This window comes from Lutra lutra, chromosome 2, assembly GCF_902655055.1.
Source record: "Lutra lutra chromosome 2, mLutLut1.2, whole genome shotgun sequence".
Lineage (NCBI taxonomy): Eukaryota > Metazoa > Chordata > Mammalia > Carnivora > Mustelidae > Lutra > Lutra lutra.
Window position 1 is genome coordinate 54,968,879 of NC_062279.1, and position 17,801 is coordinate 54,986,679.

A 17,801-nucleotide genomic window follows, 5' to 3' on the forward strand; every position below is an offset into this window, starting at 1 on the left:
TTCTATAAATCTGAACCCCAAGGCCACACTTTCCTCATCCTGATACAATCACCTGGGTGAGAGGATTAGCGATAAGGCAGCCCTGAGCTCTGGGGTAGCACTGCTGGGCCTGCCCTTTGCAGGAAGGGGGAGTGAGTCTGGCCCAGCCGCAGTGGGGAGAGTGGGGTATGAGGATGTGGTCCAGGGTCTCAAGGAATCATAGACATTCAAACTCCAGTCATTCCAAGCCTCTTTTTGACTGAGGATAAATCAAGACAAAAGGGGCTCTCAATACATATTACATTTCCAAACTGAGTATCTTCCAAATACCCTGTGGACTTACAAATATTCCAGGCTTCACAAGAAAGAAAATAAGACAGCAATGTTGGATCCAACGATCAAGTTTTGAGTCTCATCATTTCACAGAGTGATCCTATGTTCCAGTTTATGCCTGCTATCCTGAGCAATTATTAGTAGCACGCATAATCAGTTTGTCACTTGAACTCTCTGTGCCTCAGTTCCCCATCTACAAAGTAAAGGGTTTTGAATAAATATCTTTTGTTTTCTTTTCACTGGAAAATGCTTCAATTGTATGACTGTGGAGCTCAAGAGAACCCTCTTGGCTTCTTTTGTCTGGGCAGCTGAGAGCAAAGTCACCTATGGATTGGTGATTGCTGTTATTGACATTGAACTTTGGGCTTCAGGTTCACCATTGACAAACTGGGATTGACTAAAAATAATAAAATAAACCAGCTCTTCTGAATAATTTGTGAGAATTCATTAGAGCTCACTTCCCAAATGAACAAATCATGTTAATTTCATTCATTTTTGGCATATGTTACAAATATTATAATTGTTCTTGGCCCCCTGTGAGTACTTCTTCCATCTCCCCACCAGTTTGTTTGTATTTAATATCCAGCTAAAGGGAAGAGACAGGATTTTCTGCTATGATTCTTAATTGGGGTAGTCAATTCACTGTCTCATGTTTTGTTTTGTTGTTTTTTTTTTTTTTTCCCTGCCCATGACGTTTCACAACCCCATTTTCATGATAAAGAAATGGTGTTGGGGACAAGATTGTGGCAAGGCCACCTCAGTGTGCTCCTTGTTGTGGCTACCCCAGCAGTCAGCAGTCTCCCCTTTCCTCCTTTTCCCATATAAACATTCCCCTTCCACCCACTGACTCTTCCCTTCGAAATTCAAGTGCGTGTGTATATGTGTGTGTGTGCTTTATTTTGTCACTTCATTAAGCTTAAGAAGTCCTTGATGGCTGGAAGAGTATATAGTAATTCTCCAGATCTCCCACAATGCTCTGCACATAGTAGGTGCTCAGTACATGCTTAAAAGAAGGAATTAATGCTTGAGAAAATCTAGAGTCTGAATCTGGAGTTCTGTATAAGAAATTGCCTATTTGTGAAATGCAAAAATTTGCCTCAATTTCTTTCTTTTTTTTTCACATTTCAGGCACAGCCACATTGTAAACGTATGACTTTGTAAACCACTTTATTTTTTACTGTTTTGATCTCACGTGTGTGGGGGCTCTTAAAGTGCTATTTGCTTCACTTTATACCTTGCACCTTGGAGAGGCTGGATGATAAATGAGAGATGAATAATTCCTTATTGCTACTTATCTGCTAAATCTACAAACTAGTGTCAGCATTTACTCAGTTGGGTTTAAAGCTATGTCTGGTATACTTATTAACCTGCTTAAAATAAGCCATAAAAATGGGCTTGGTAGGCAGTTTTTTAAACTAATTTTTAAAAATCGCATTGGTCATTTTCCACTAACTCATGGGATGACCTTTGGCAAATCACTTAACCTTCTTGGGGCTCACCTGCAGAATGAAGGCAGGGGAGGGGGGTGCGGTGGCAAGGGGGGGGCAGTGTGCTAGATCAGCTTTAAGAGATGTGCAGCTCTTTTATTCCTTGATTCCATGATTTTCAAATGAGGAAATTAAGGGATCCTGGGAACACCTATTAGAGCAATTACAAATCAGTTTATATGGACTATCCCATGAATCCTTGGCATATCCCTGGTGGGTGGGGGAGGCAGCACTTGGTAGTTAGAACAGGGCATTTTCAGTTGCATTCTGTTACTTATTAGTGCTGTGACCTTTGGCAATGCAACACTTCTGAGTCTCAGTGACCTCATCTATAAAACGGACACAATACTCCAATAATACATGGATTACTCCAGAAAGCAATCAACTGTGAAGATAAGTGTGACCTGTATGTGGAAGCACTTTGATAGATGTTATTCACTGTCCCCAAATTTACATATGAGAGAACCATTTGAGGTACCGTTTGGTCTGTAGCAGGGTCAAGGGAAGAATTGTTTGACTTCTCTTACTCTACTTTGATTACATATTGAAATTATTTAAAAATTATATGGAGATTATGTAATCTTTATATAAAAAATATAGAAGGTTGAGTCTTCAAGAAAAACTGGTGTCTGATGGGACATTTCTGGGATAGTCATAGTGGTAAGAAAATCAGTCAATATCTTACTGGCCTAGAGACTTAGGAACTCCCAGCTAGTAGAAAATAAAGCATTTTCCAAAGGTTTTGAAAATATGTGCCTTTTCCAGCTCTGGTTCTCCTCACATCTCCTACCCTTTGGTTTGGGATGCACCCTGGCCATGTCAAGAGTACATAATGTCTGCCCACAGATTTGGGTTTGATTTCCTTCAGAGACAAGTGTGGAGAAGACAGTAATTATGGAAGATTTTTGTCATAGGGAATTCAGTCAGCAAAAGTGCCTGGAACATCCCCCCTATGAGAATTATTCTTCAAGACAGAACTACCACCATGTCTGTAATGTGCAGAGGCTAGCAAATGTGACATGAAGATAAATATGGTGACTGACTGGGTCCTGCTGCCTTGTAGAGGAGAAGGGAAGAGATGAATAGTCTATGAAAGTGTAATTCTACAAAAACTAATTTTGGTGGTTCCACCAAAATTCTATTCATATTCCCTTACTACCAACCAGCCATCTAAACCTACACACAAAGGCTGACATCGGTGTTAAAAAAAAGTGTGGAGAAAGAGAATAGGAGTGGTATTTCAAGTCTATATTTCCTGCTGTACTCAGACTACAATTTTTATTTGCTAAATGTTTATTGGCTAACTAACAACAATGAAACAGACCTCTAGTTTGATGTTACTTTTATCTTCTGTTGACCAAATGTGTTACATTCAATTAAAAGTCTCAGTAAAAGGTCTTTCGAAGTTTTTTATAATTATTATTTTTAAGGAAACTCTATATACCCAGCATGGGGCTCAAACTTACTACCCCAAGATCTAGAGTTGCATGCTCCATCCACTGAGCCTGCCAGACATCCAGAAGGTTCCTTGAGTTTACGGTGGGATTTTGTTCCTTTTTGTTACCATTCTCCCCCCACCCCAACCCCATTTCACACTCTGCTTATAAAGGGGGAGGAAAGCAGCCTTCATCCTTATAAACTACTCCTTTACCTACAAATTAAAACTATTTCAGTTCAATAGTGGCACCTGACATTCATTAAAACTTGTCTTGTAACTCATTTGGTCTTCAATCCCATCCTTAGCGGCTAACTTTGCTTCCACAAAGGTCTTCTTTTTGAACACCCTCTCCAGCTTTTGGGCCACCCCTAAAGGTCTGACTTCCCTCCCCTGTTCAAACTCTCCTCCCCTTCTCCCAGAATAATCAGCTTTTATTTGCAGCTGGACCAGCACCTGGCCTTACATTCCAGCACATCCTTCTGCCAGCAAAGGGAGTTTTGAGAAGAGAAAAAGTTACAAGAACTTAGACTATGTTTTCAATTTCAGAAACACTCAAGGTTACAAGTGAAATTCTGAGACAATCTGGATAGCTGTGAAAACATTTTCTAAAGGGGGGAGGGGAGACCTCTTTGTGGCAAAATCACTCCTACCAATTGTAAATGTCTTCAGCCAGGAATCAGGAGTGGAGAACTATTCTTGGAGTTTGAGTCCATTGAGTTTTAGGAAGGCTAACCCTGAATTTTCTAAAATAGATAAAATTATGTTGTAAGCACAATAGTCATGAAACCTTAGGAAGAGACATATGTTGGATCTGATCAATCCTCCCCACCCCTCTCAAAACATTTCTTTCTCTAATTTCAAAGAAACAGGAACTCATTGTAGTTCATTTGGAAAATACAGGAAAGCATATTAAGAACAAGAAAAACTATCCCTCACCACTCACCCACTGACAATAGTGTTTTCCCTTCCCCCACCTCTCTCCACCAGTTTCACACGGCATAGTGTTCTTGCAATCTTCTTTTTATTTTTTTAAAATATGAGACATTTCTATATCGTTAAATATTTTTTATAGATTTTGTTTACTTATTTATTTGAGAGAGAGATTGAAAGAGATTGTGCTCAGGAATACAGGGGGAGAGGCACAAGCAGACTGGGCGCTGAACATGGAGCCCACTGCCATGAAGGGCTCAATCTCACAACCCTGACATCATGACCTGAGCTGAAACTGAGAGCCCAAGGCTGGCTCAACCTACTGAGGCACCCAAGTGCCCCTTTTATGTCATTAAGTATTTTAAGGAAACAGTGTGATGGCTAACTATGGGTTTTGCATTATGTAAACAAGCTCTTACTGTTTAGAGTTCATGTTATTTTCTGCTTTTTGCTATAATAAATAGAAGTTTGAGGTATCCTTGTCAAACTGACATAAATTTTGGTAAGTAGAGCACCTTATAAGCCTCTAATTATTTCCTTGGGGTAAATTTCTATTACTGGAAAAGTGGGTCAAAAAATATGAACACTTAATAGGTTTTGGATCCATATCACAAACTTGCCTTCTAGAAATGTTGCTTCCAAAATTTCCAGTACCACCAGCAGCACTCAATTTTGGGTAAGATAACTTAAAAATATACTTATCAATTTGTCAGGCAAATTTCCATCCTTTACCAGACAAATTTAATTTCTGAAGGGCTTTGAGACTACGTGTAAGAAACAAAAACAAACAAAACCACATGAAACCAATGGTGGTACCTAGCTGAATGAATCCCACTATGAAGATTATTTCAGGGACCAGGGAGAGGTCCTGCCTGTCCTGTGAAGTTTTTTGTTGTTATTTTGTTTTGTTTTTTAAAAGACTTTATTTACTTATTTGAGAGAGAGAGAGAGAGACTAAGAGAGCAAGAGCATGCCTGAGTGCGGGAAGGGCAGAGGGAGAGGGAGAAGCAGACTCTCTGCTGAGCAGGGGGTCTGATCAAGGGCTTGGTCCCAGGACAGACTGGGCTGAAGGCAGATGTTAAAGGACTGAGCCACCCACATGCCCTGTACTGTAAAGTTTATGAGGAATTCATAAATGAAAAAGAAATGTTAAGAAATTTACCGAAGATAACATAGCCAGTAAGTGGTACAGATGGGATTCAAATCATATTATTGTAACACTGGAGTCCAAACTTTTACCTCTGACCCAGGGACAGTTTGCACTTTGTGTTTCATCAGATCTAAAGTTTCCATTGACATTCTTTGTCATGAGCTTATTGTCCAGAAATTGCCTTTTGTAGCCTTTATGTTTTTAACCAGCAAATGAGAATAATCTCAGATTATCTACAAAGGGAAAGTTTATCTTTGAAGAAGGTGGCTCTCAACTATTGAAAAGCACATTCATACATCTTCTTTCTTGCATATGCCAGAAATAGAAGAGAAATAACTCTCTTGTTGTCACCCAGTTTGCAGGTGTTTGCATTGGGACCAGAAACAGACTCTGGTGGTGATTCTTTGGCTACTGCCTATAATATTTCCTTGCTAACAGATATCCTCTGTTGGACAAGTGAGGATTAACTAAGGCCCATAGAGCCTTAAAGTTTCATGGGGATGGTGTCCAGGACCTGGGATCTCCCTTCCCAAGAGAAGTCTGAAGGGGAAGTGGCACAGCTGGGTTCTTGGGGTATTGTGGGTTGCAGCAGCTTGAGAGTCTTAGCACTGTGCGCTTAGGTGTGGGCAGGCAGTGATGGTCTTCTCTCAGGGAAAGACCTGCCAGTCCAGTGAGTCACTTTCAAGTGGAAAACCCAGGCAGGAGTGATTATTACTGAGCCAGTCCAGGGTAGAGACTGTTGCTGGCCTTCTGGGGAGGGGATTCCTGCATTGAATGGAAGGCTGAAGCAGATAACCTCTGGGGCCCTTCTAGCTCCCGACGTCTCTGATTTGTATGTGTTGGAGTAAAGAAGTGAGCAGTCACGGGACTGGAATAGTTGATTTAGGGTCCCACCCCAGTCGCCAGTGGAGTTCTCATCTTGGGCAAATAATTTAACCTGTCAGTACAAGGCACAATGCCTGGTGCAGAGGAAAGCTCTGTAAATGTTTGCTGAATGAATGAACGAAAGAATGGTGGATGGATTTAAGTCTCTCAAGTCCCGAGGAATACTGGTGAATATTGGATTCTTCCAGTGCCCTTTGACTGGTGTGGAGTTTGAAAGAGACAATATAAAATATATTGAACTTCTTAAAAGGAAACGCGATCCCCTGACCCAAAGGGATTCTAATTCATCTTTATACTGACAATGGGTAGAATTTTATTTACCGGTGTCAAGAAGCATACCATGCAGCGGTCAGTTTTGAGTCCACACAAAATTCTCTACTTCATTAATCCTTCCTGTCGCCAAATGGGGCAACTCAAAGCCTCCCAGAACAGGGTGGGGCAGCCAGACCGCATCCCTCCCTCTACCCCTGCCTCGATAAATGCCGAGGTCTAATGGATTGTTCAAGCCGCTGTCCAGATTAGATAGCGAGCCCCTTCGTTATCGCGGCTGGAGCAAACCCCGGCGGCCACTACGATGAGAGCTTTCTAAGGCAGCCCTGAGAAGCCTGGGGGGAATCCAGAGGCCAAGGGAGAGCAGAGAGCTGCTGACAAATCCTGGGGCCCCAAGGCTGTTTCCACATAGAGCCTCTTCTCAGAACTTGCCCAGGACCCTCAATCCTGTACCCACTCCCATAGCATTTAAGGAAGCAGATATCTGATATGGTCAGTAGTTACTATCTGAATTCTAGGGAGTACTAAGACAGTAACTCCTGAATTCTGCTTGTCAACTTTCAAGAAGCTAGGAACACTTGGAAGACATTGCCCCCCCCCCCCCCCCGGCCAGCTTGATATCAGAGAGGCGCATTTGCACAGCGACTACTACATCGGGAGGGCTGTATCTCTCCTAAATTTTTTGTTGTTTTTAAGTTACCACAGAGGAAGCGTAGCTGCCTTTCTGATCTCCCTTCCTAATTCTCTGTGCTCAAGTTTTTACCTGTTAATGACTCTGTTTCTTTTCTTTTCTTTTCTTTTCTTTATTTATTTTTTCGACAGACAGAGATCACAAGTAGGCAGAGAGACAGGCAGAGAGAGAGAGGAGGAAGCAGGCTCCCTGCCAAGGAGAGAGCCTGATGTGGGGCTCGATCCCAGGACCCTGGGATCATGACCTGAGCCGAAGGCAGAGGCTTTAACCCTCTGAGCCACCCAGGGGCCCCAATGACTCTGTTTCTTAAGGAAAAGTTTCTTTAGAGTTTTAAGTGTCTTAAAGAAACCTAAGTTTTTTTCTTATGAGTTTTTTTTTTCTGTCTCCAGTTATTATCTAAAAGCAAAAAAAAAGATCTATTTATCAACACTTAATAAAAAGAAAATTTCATGTATGCTTTAACAACAAATTCTACATAAAACAATGACAAATGCTCAAAATCATTATTTATCTACAAGGATATACTAATTGTTCTATCGTTATTATGATAGAATTACTGTGATATAACAGAAAGCAAATAAAATCTTAGCCGGTGAACAAGGGAAAGTTATCTATTTATACCATATCAATTTCCTGTTAAATCTTGCAGTTAGTGAAAAGCCATAATAAATGGTGTGGCAGGACAAATCATCTGGCTCAGTATGTAATGTTTCTACATTAAAAGAAAAAAACCTGCATCGTTTTTTTTTGTTTGTTTTTTGTTTTTTGTTTTTAGTGAATCAGTGTTTTAGACATCCACCTAGTCATAGGAAAATGATTTTATAGTGTGTTATTTATTTAGAGGTGGAAATTTAAGAAATTTCTTAAGGGCAAACACACAGCTAGTGTGTAGTTCAATATCCAGACATTAAAAAAACTCGCCAACAGGACGGCTTCTCATTCACCCAACAAGACATCTATATCCAGTAAGTTCTACATGGAAGCAGCACATCCAAATTAATAAAAACGAATTTACCATGAGGAGTAATGATCTAGAACTGGGATGAGAAAAGAACAAACGAGACACTGGAAATTTTAAAGGTGGAACGTGTGTCCGGGATCATCCCGCAGTCGCTAAAATCAGCAGGGTCTGCAGCCGACAAGGACGGGGCGAAACTGAAAGGCACTCAGGTTAAAAGAAAGAAAGAAAGAAAAAGAGAAAGAAAGAAAGAAAGGGAGGGCAAATTTTATAGATAAAGAACAAAGTAAGGGGGAAGGATTTTGATTAAGCTAGAAAAGGAAACGCAGGAATTGAATTGGAGGAGAACGAGAATCATAGAGGGAGGCGGGGGTGGGTGAGGATGAACGAAGGAAAGAAGAAAACAAGGAAAGTTAAGACAATACTGAACGAAGAAAGAAAATCCCTAAGACCCCTGCGTAGGCTGGATGAGAGAGAACAACACATCACAGTATCTAAAGAAAAAGCCGCAGCCATTCCAAACTCCGCGCTGCGGAACACCGACCCCTGCGAACGCCTCACCGGGCGCCTGGACACCCGGCCCCCCGCGGGGCATCTGCTGCAGGGATTGCCGCCACTGCCCCTGGGCTTAGCGAACTGTGGTTTGGGAAGGGTCTGCGGACAGTCTTTCCTAAGACCCGGAGGACGGGTGCTGGGGAACTGTCGAGTTTGCGGCCGAGAAACGATAAAAAAGACAGTATCCTTCGCCAGAACTCCAGCTTGCCCAGGCCTGGGAATCCAGTGGCTTCTGCACAAGCCCCAGGTCCCGAAGCGTCGAAAATCGCTACTTCCGGCCTCCGCGGGGGCCGGGGACGGACAGAAAATATTAAGGCTCTTTGAACCGGGCTGAGGGAGACTCTCTGAACTCTGTGTCCATAGCCACTAAGCCCTCGAGCTCGGGGTGCCATCCATGCCCCTTAGTAACCCTCCGAGAAAGGACTGAACCAGTGCCTTGCGGACTCGAGTCGGATTCGCTGCGACCCTCGACTAGGGTGGGAAGGAGCTGTCTCTCTGCACAGGGATGTTGAAATGTCGAGCAGCCTAAGTGGTGGGGAGTGTGTGTGTGTGTGTGTGTGTGTGTGTGTGTGTGGGCGCGCGCGCGCGTGTAAGGAATTCCCGTTTAGATGAAACTCCTGTTGTAATTCTTGGCCTCTTCTGGAACCTTACGTGGGCGGTAGCGCCTGGAAACACAGCAGAGGTCCGCGGCTTCGCTACCCTCCTTGCTGCCCTGACCGAATGGGGGCAACAACGTTGGGGCGAGCGGGTCCAGGGTCGCGCCAGCCCCCGCACTTCGAAAGGAGTGTGCAGGAGGCGGGTGGATGCTCTGTCCCCCTTCTCCGCAGCTCCCGGGTCCATCTCCGCGGTGAGCATCCTCCCGGCTCTGAGCTCCGCCAAAGGGCTCCAGCGGAAAGGGCGATCAGGGACACGTTTTGAGCAGTACCAGGGCCAGGCCCGAGGTCACAAGACTGATCGAGACCTGGACTCTGCAGTCTGCGGCCTGGGCTTTCTCGGCCATTAGCCCTGCTCGGGGACGTTGGATCCCGCTTGGATCCTGGGGCTGGAGACGAGACCCCGGAGACAGCTGGAGCGATCCCCGTCCGAGGTGACTTGACCTATGCGGCGCCGTAATGGTTGAAGGCATTCAAACCAATGTAACCTCGGCCTCGCCAGGAATAGAAATGATAAGAGGAAGTTCCGCTGCTAAGTGGCAAGGAACTCAAACGGTCTAGTTGTTTATTTGCAAAGATTCGCTGGTTTAAGAAGGTAGTGTCGCGCGCTCAGGGTTTCCTCTGAGCCTCCTGTTGTTACAAGAGCCCTCTCCACTACCACCGCCTCTTTCTCCACCTGGCCACTCGGGCTTTGTACAGAAGGCTCAGCCGGAGGGACCAGAGGCTCAGGAAGTTAAACGCACCCGACGGGACAGTAGCGTTTTGTGGGGCTTCCATCCCAGGCTGCATACTTCTCATTGGGGGTTGCCCTTGGCAAGGTCGTCTCTGATGAGGAGTCCTTGATTTGAGCCCCTTTGCGCGACACCCCAGCAATGTAACTTTGGGCAGAGTAACTTCCCGTCAAACGAGGTGTGGGAGAAACACCACCTCGATGTGAAATGAATTTGTAAACTTTGAAGCACCATCCAAAAGGGCTTAAAACTGATCACTAATTAATACGGCCATCGCCTTTCCTTTTTTTTTTTTTTTTTTTGCTTTAGGAGCAATTCTCCGCCTCTTTGAGGGGTCCCTGAATCTTTATTGAGTGTTCACCTTATTTGGGAGTGTCCATTACCCACTCCCCGCTCTTCTGTCCCTTAAAAGAAAGTTATTTTTCATTTCCTTCTCCAAACTCTCGACGCGGTTAGGACTGGTCGTCCCAGACCCGGACCATTAAGGCCTGCTCGGGACACTTTCAAGGTCGTCATTCCCTCTGGGCCCCACCCAGTCCGCTGGACCGGGTCCCTCTCCCCGGCTCGGGCTGCCTCCCTCACTGTGGCCCAGGGCTCCTGCCTTGCGCGCCCGATGCTGGCGCCCAGACTTGGAACTCAGCAGTCCGGGGTTCCTTTTCATTCCGCCGGCAGCCTTAAGAGGGCTGTCCCTTCCCTTCCCTCCCCAGTCCTTTCCTACCCTCCTCCAGAGCCTGACGCCGCCGGGTTTATTGACCTTAGATGGGCTGCGGGGCTTATCAACCCGGGCCTAGCGTCCCGCGGCGCACGACCCCCCTAACCCCCACCCCCCAGAGGCATGGTGGGAGCCCTTCTTAAGTTTTTCTAGAAACCTGTCCTTGCCGCCCCATCCCCACTCAGTTCCCAGAACCACAGAAAAATCGCCTGATTTTTGTGATCCTGAGGAGAACCGAGGCAGAGCCTTGAGGGCCACGGACATTTTCCCGTGTCGCCCTTTTATCTAGATAAGGCAGGTGAAAGTGCCTCCCTCCCTCCCAATTATTCGGATAATTGTCTCGAATCTCCACTTGGTGCTGTGTTTAGACAGTTGGAGATTGATCGTTTGAATTTCTTCAGTATCTGTCCTACCTCAGCCCTCAACACCCTTTTCTCTACTGTCCCCAGCCCTAAAACATCTCTGGGCTTAGACATACAGACTATAAGTTTACGTCTTATAAATCGCTTGGCAAATATAACTAGGCATTAAAAAGTCATTTGAAATGGATATTTTATTGGGCTTGAAAAATAGAACAAGGATAAAGAGCAATGTACTACCATTTCCTCAATACCAACCCCACAAAACTGTCTTACCTCCCCCCTGCATTTAACGGGCCAAGGCAAAATCACTTTCACAGACAAATTCTTTAGAAGACAGAGGAAATGTCTATGTCACTAAAAATGACCTGCAATGTATTCTGTAAAAAATTCATAAACCGGGATTTAAAAATATCCATTTACTCCAGGCCGATTTATCAAAGTAAGACTAATAGAAACAAAACAATTATCACTACTACTAATAAACAAACCTAACCGATTTTGTGATGATAGGTTGTGAGATTCTAGCAGACTTTCACAGTTAGGTTTTCCCTTATTTTCAGATCAGCACTTCCTTAATCTTGCGCAGCTAAAGACCTTTCAATTTCCTTTAATTTTGGCGAATATGCAGAAGAGTGAGAATGTCTGCACAGGGGGAAAAGAGAAGCGGGGGGAGAGGGAGGGGGAACAGGAGCTAGGCAGGGGGAAGATAAGTAAAGCAGATGAGTGTAAATTTTAAAACAGCTTTTTAATTCATCCTGCTGGAAGCTAGGCTTCGGGAGAGGGAAACATGAAGGAACAATTTTCCATTCTCTGCTAATATTTATAGTCAGTGCGCAGACACCAAGAAACTTTGCACTAAATCCTACCCAATTCCAAATTAGAACTTGCTTAGTCCTAAACCTACAGAGTTAAAATATGCCATAGTCTGTTTTCAACCTTTGGGCAAGGGAAGGAATATCAGACAAGCAGCTGATTTTGAATTCTCCCAGAGCCTTAGCTGTCAGGTAATGCTTCACTGTGACTCCCAGTCTTCTCCTTCTCCACTTGTGTCTTCTCAAAGCTGCTCCTCTTGTCTTTACCCTCATCTGTCCTTTTCTTTTGGACTCAGCCCTTTTCTCTGCTACAGATAGAATTCAAAGCTCATTTGCCCCAACTCTGGATTTAGAGGAAGCAGAGGTAATTTTGACTTGGGAGCAAAAGCATATGCAGCCAAGCTCTTCAAAGCATGACGTGGGCTTTGTACAATCATTGCCGTTCACTTGCAAAACCCACCACTCCTCCTCCTTCCCATTATATACCTGACTCCAGAATAAATGAAAAATTAAACCCTACACCTATCCTGGCTGACCCTTGGCCTGTAAAGAGGCAAAGCAAAGTGTCAGCTTCTGAGGCCTATTCACGATCCAAACAATGAAGCCAACAGGAAACACTGGTGAGACTTTCTGCCCTGAAAGCACACCGGACAGGTCTGACATGGGTCAGGAAGGTTTTCCTTAGTTTTCTCAGGGGTTCTCAAGACTGAGCTTCAGCAGCACGTACCCCTGGGTGAGGGGGAAGCTTAGTGATCTGGGTGTGTCCCGGGAAGCAAGGCAAGAGCCGCCCCCCCCAACACCTGGTCAAATGCGTTTAATTGTTTGTGTGGTATGTATTTGTTTACTTTTTCTTAGGAGATGGACCATTCCCATCGATTCTGATTGTTGGAGTGGGAGGCTGAACCCGGAAATGGAGAAACTAAAATGCTACCAGGTTGTGAGAAAGAGAAAGAGAAAAAGTGGGAAAGGAAGCCTTGTCTGGCCCACGGCCTGGCCCACCAATATTCTCCTCCTTTCTTCCTGTCCTCAAAAGACTGAGGGCTTCTTGCTCATCCTCAGGCACGCACTGGTAGGTCCTTTCTCTCCCCCTTTCCTTCACCTCCCCTTTCCCCACAGTCTCCGACTCGGCGCTCCCACCAACCATCTATTCCTTCCGCCCAGCGCCCAGCGGCTCTCGGCCTTCCTGGCGGCCTCCTGGTAGGCTGCATCCCCCTCTCTCCCCCGACGGAGGGTCCCCCAGGAAGGCCAGGAAAGGACTTACCCACGGTGGGAGAGGCTCCCCGCGGCCGAGTGCAAGGCAGACTCTCAGGAACGGTCTCCGTCCCTCAGTCTCAGGGATTCCAGGCTGTTCTCAGCGGGGTGGGAGGGAGGCGTTGTGAGCTGCGTCTCCCAGCTCCCTCGGAGCTCCCAGCTTTCCCCTCGGAATTAGATAACAGGAAAAATAGATAAGAGAAGTGGTTCATTAATTCAGCAAGCATTTTTTTTGGGCTGGGAGGGGTGGTTTGTGTACAAGTGGAAGGAAACCCTGTTAGGGAACGTGTTCCTAGTAGGACATTTTTTAAAAAGTCAATGTTCACAAGGTTCCAGAGATGTTTCCGGAAGGTCACTCAGAAGGACTGAGAGGGGCAGGAAACAAACTTAAGGAATCACCATTTGTGGGGAAAAGTGCTGGCTTCACAGCAGGAGGCTTCTTCACCCCAAGTCTCTCTCAGAGGCTTCTCCTGCCTTCCTGAGGTGTACACTGGCTCCTTCCCATGGCCAGCTTTGGTGCTACTGGCCCCTGAGGGTCAAAATCACAGTAATGGCAGTACTGCTCTTCCTAGTATGGCAATCCAAAATAACAGATTTTCAAAGCACTGGTTCCTGTAGAATTTCCAGAGCTCCTCACAACAGGAGCAGGTGGGCAGATCATGTAACAGTAAGAGAGAATTGAGACAATTGAACTCAGAGAGGTTAGAAATGGGCCTGTGGCCCAGTTACCCAGCAAGGAAGGGGTATGTGATTCATTGATTCCTCACCTGGCCATAAAGAAATCACTATGTTTTTAGAGTTGGAAGAATCCTCAGAATTCCAATCTCCTTCCCAGAGCAGGAATCCCCAGTAAGGTGATTATCTGTACTCTGTTTGAATACTCCCGGTATGGGGAGCTCATCACTCTACATTGTATGGAGGTACAGCTCTACTGGCCGCCACACTTCCCAGTCCCCCAAATGATGCAGGATTGCAGGGCTGTGCCAGTCACACAGGAAGAAATGAAGTGGCGACTGTGGCCTGATTGGAGACATCAATCTGAGAGGTGGGAATTCTACCCTCTCAGGCCCTGCATGAGTTAGGGTGAGTTTCATCTGTGGAGTTAGTATCTCCCAAAGGCAGTTCTTTTTTTTTTTTTTTTTTTTTTAAGAATTCCTTTTCTAAAAAATTTTTTTTAAAAGATTTTATTTATTTATTTGACAGACAGAGATCACAAGTAGACAGAGAGGCAGGCAGAGAGAGAGGAAGGGAAGCAGGCTCCCTGCTGAGCAGAGAACCTGATGCGGGGCTCAATCCCAGGACCCCCAGGACCCTGGGATCATGACCTGAGCCCAAGGCAAAGGCCTAACCCACTGAGCTACCCAGGCGCCCCCAAAGGCAATTCTTTATAAGAAGGAGAAACACAGCACCTTTATATTTTAGCCTATTTCCCACTTCCCAGACTCTCAGAATCTTTACAACAATCTTCTGCAAAGTGAGGAGAGAATGTGCAAGCGATGATTTTTTTTTTCCCACATGGAGACCAGGGAACATGAAACAGAAAAGGGAAGTGAACTGCCAGAAATTAAAAAGCACGTGTACGGTGGAAAAGAAATGAGGGAGATGAAGGCCTGGGAAAAAAGGAAAAACATAAGGGGAAAATGAATATTTTCCCTTCTAAGAATTTTCAGTTACAAATGTTTTCGTAAGTGATGAATAAGGTGTCTATTATTGTTATCTGTCTTTACACTCTTCCCCTGCCAAATAGCTTGTAGAAACTACGCCACAGGAAGATTTTAGTGTAAAACTCCCTGTGGTGTCAGATCATTAAAATTCCTAAAGAGTGAGCTGAACAGTATAAGGCTGAGATGCAGAAGCTTGGGTCCACCTTCTTTCTCCCGGGGCAGGGTGTCTGTGCGAGAGGACTGCCTTGTTCCCATGAGACTTCCCTTCATGGACTTTCAAAAAATCATCATGTTAAAATATACATAACATAGAATTTACCATCAGAACCATTTTTAAGTATGTATCCTCTTCCCAAGCTCAAACTCTGTTTTCATGGAACATTTAACTCCCCATTCCCCTTCCCCCAGCCCCCACCACCATAACCCCCATTCTCCTGTGTGTCTCTATGAATTTGAGTATTCTAGGTGGAAGATAAGTGGAATCATAAAGAATTTATCCTTTTATAACTGGCTTATTTCATTTAGTATAATGTCTTCAAGGTTCATCGTGTTGTAGCATGTGCCAGAATTTTCTTCCTTTTTTAAGGCTGAAGAAAATTCCATCATATGGATAGATGGCTTTTGTTGACCCATTCATCCATGGATGGACATTTTGGCTATTGTGAATAATGCCGCTCTGAGCATGGGTATGCAAATACCTGTTTTCAATTCTTATGGGCATATCATCAGAAGTGGAATTACTGGACCATAAAACAGTCTATGTTTAATTTCTGGAGGAACTTCTATACTGTTTCCCACTCCTTATGGAGTTCTGATCTAAAATTTGGAGAGGAGCTATCCATCCTTTTAAGCAGCAAAGACCTGGAAGCAGCAACTTCCACTTATCCTAGTTAGGGTTCTCTCCGGGGATAGACTGCCCTGCTTGCTCAGAAGTTTGTCAAAGGGAAGGATTTTGCAGTAGAGAAGGAGGTAGTGCATGAGATTCTCTTGTGAGTTACACTGCAGCAGAGAGAACACTTACCTCTTTATTAAAAGATTAAGGGACGTGCCTTCTGACATCAAGGTGCAGTGACCACAGCATCTGGGTTTGAATTCCAGCTCTGACATCTTTTTGCTTCAGTTTTCTACACGTGACCACAAGAACCCAGGAGCCTCACAGCATAACCGCTGGGGCCAGCAATGCCCAGGAAATGCAAGCTATAGACTGCACATTTTTGTGTGTGTTCAGAAATTTTAAAAATAAAAACAATCATGGGATAGTTCATGAAACTTCACATGTTTTCATTTCTCCCTCCATTTCTGATTTTTTTCTGTGTGTGTGTGTGTGAGGTGGAGGGAAGCCCATTTTGGTCCCCTGTGTTTCAAACTTTCCAAAGGTTTTTATGTATTTGGGGGAACCTGAAACTTCACCGTCCTGAGACTCGCTTTGGGGCTCTATCCATTCAGTCCAGGCTAGCACAAGCCTTTCCTGGAAGAGGTTGGAGTCCTTGGCCCCTCACTTACCAGAATGGTGAAGGGTGACATGGTGAGACAGGACCAGGGAAGCCAGCTCTACTTTGGGCTCAGAATTAGCAAAGCCTCCTGCCAGCTACTTCTCAGTATGCACATCTGGAAAAGAGCAGAGTATCAGACATGCTCATGTGCTTGTCCTATTCAGTCAGAAGGTAACCCCAGAGAAGGAGATGACAGAACTACTAATAAGAGCAGCCAGAACTCTCTAAAAATCACTCAAGACCTACACCAGGGAGGGAGCCTGAGGCAGACTTTCTGAGGATCTGAGGAACACCTGTTTTTAGATCTGCTTTCCCTATTCTTTAAAACACACACACAGAGACACACACACAGAGTTTTCATTAGCTTTTTATTATCAGTGTTACATATTTATTGCTAAAATTGAAAGTACTATAGACGGTAGGGACGCCTGGGTGGCTCAGTTGGTTAAGCGTCTGTCTTCGGCTCAGCTCATGATCCCAGGGTCCTGGGATGGAGCCCTACATCAGAGTCCCTGCTCAGAGAGGAGTCTGCTTCTCCTTCTTCCTGCTGCTTGCCCTGCTTGTTCTCTCTCTCTCTCTCTCTGACAAATAAAGAAATAAAATCTTAAAAAAAATAAAAGTACTCTAGAAGGTGGAAAGCGATAGTCTTTCTTACCACCTGCCCCTCTTATCTCACCAAATAACTCTTAAATTCTGACTTCCCTTCTGAAGACTGTTCTTTCTCTGGGGTATTTGACAGTGAACTTATGATGAAGAGACAATCTCCAGAAATTACATTTCTTCCTCTTGCATGAGTAAGTTAATTAACATCTTTAAGCCTCTGTTTCCAAATCTATACAATGGGCATGATAACAGTTCTTCTCTAGTAGGGTTTCTATGAGGGATTTTAAAAATATTTTCTTTTAAAAAAAAAAAGATTTTATTTATTTATATGACAGAGTCACAGTGAGGGAGGGAACACAAGCAGGGGGAGTGGGAGAAGGAGAAGCAGGCTTCCCACCGAGCAAGGAGCCCAATGTGGGGCTGAATCCCATGACCCTGGAACCATAACCTGAGCCAAAAGCAGATGCTTAATGACTGAGCCACCCAGGTGCCCCAGGGTTCCTATGAAGGTTAAATGAGATGGGAAGCATTTAGTGTGAAGCCTGGCATTAAAATGAATGAATGAATGGATGGATGAATGAACAAACGAGTGAATGAATTAAGTGTATTAATATTATTAACTGTGGGCAGAAGAGGAGGCTTGCCTTTAGCCCAGTGACCCTGCTCTGGCCACATGTGCCAACCTGTGTCCAGGCAGGAAATCTGTGAACAGTTGCTTGGCAAGAGCTGACCAGTTGTCCAAGAACCCTTCCAGGCTCCGGAGCTCATGGCTGTACTGTCCTTACCAGGCAGTTCCTCCTACTGCAATGACATTACTATTGGTAAGTATCTCCTTGGGCCCAGG

At 44.7% G+C, this 17,801-nt stretch overlaps 1 protein-coding gene across 3 annotated transcripts in view; it reads right to left on the minus strand.

Moving 5' to 3' along the window:
* GATA4 (GATA binding protein 4) overlaps positions 1-13,352 on the minus strand; it is an 83,183-nt gene extending 69,831 nt beyond the window's left edge. The window contains exon 1 of one of the 3 annotated variants that reach the window (XM_047717445.1): positions 13,208-13,352. The gene's annotated coding sequence lies outside the window, so the exon portion shown is untranslated. The remainder of the gene's footprint in view (positions 1-13,207) is intronic. The other 2 variants (XM_047717441.1, XM_047717444.1) reach the window with 2 other exon arrangements.
* Positions 13,353-17,801: the final 4,449 nt, after the last annotated feature.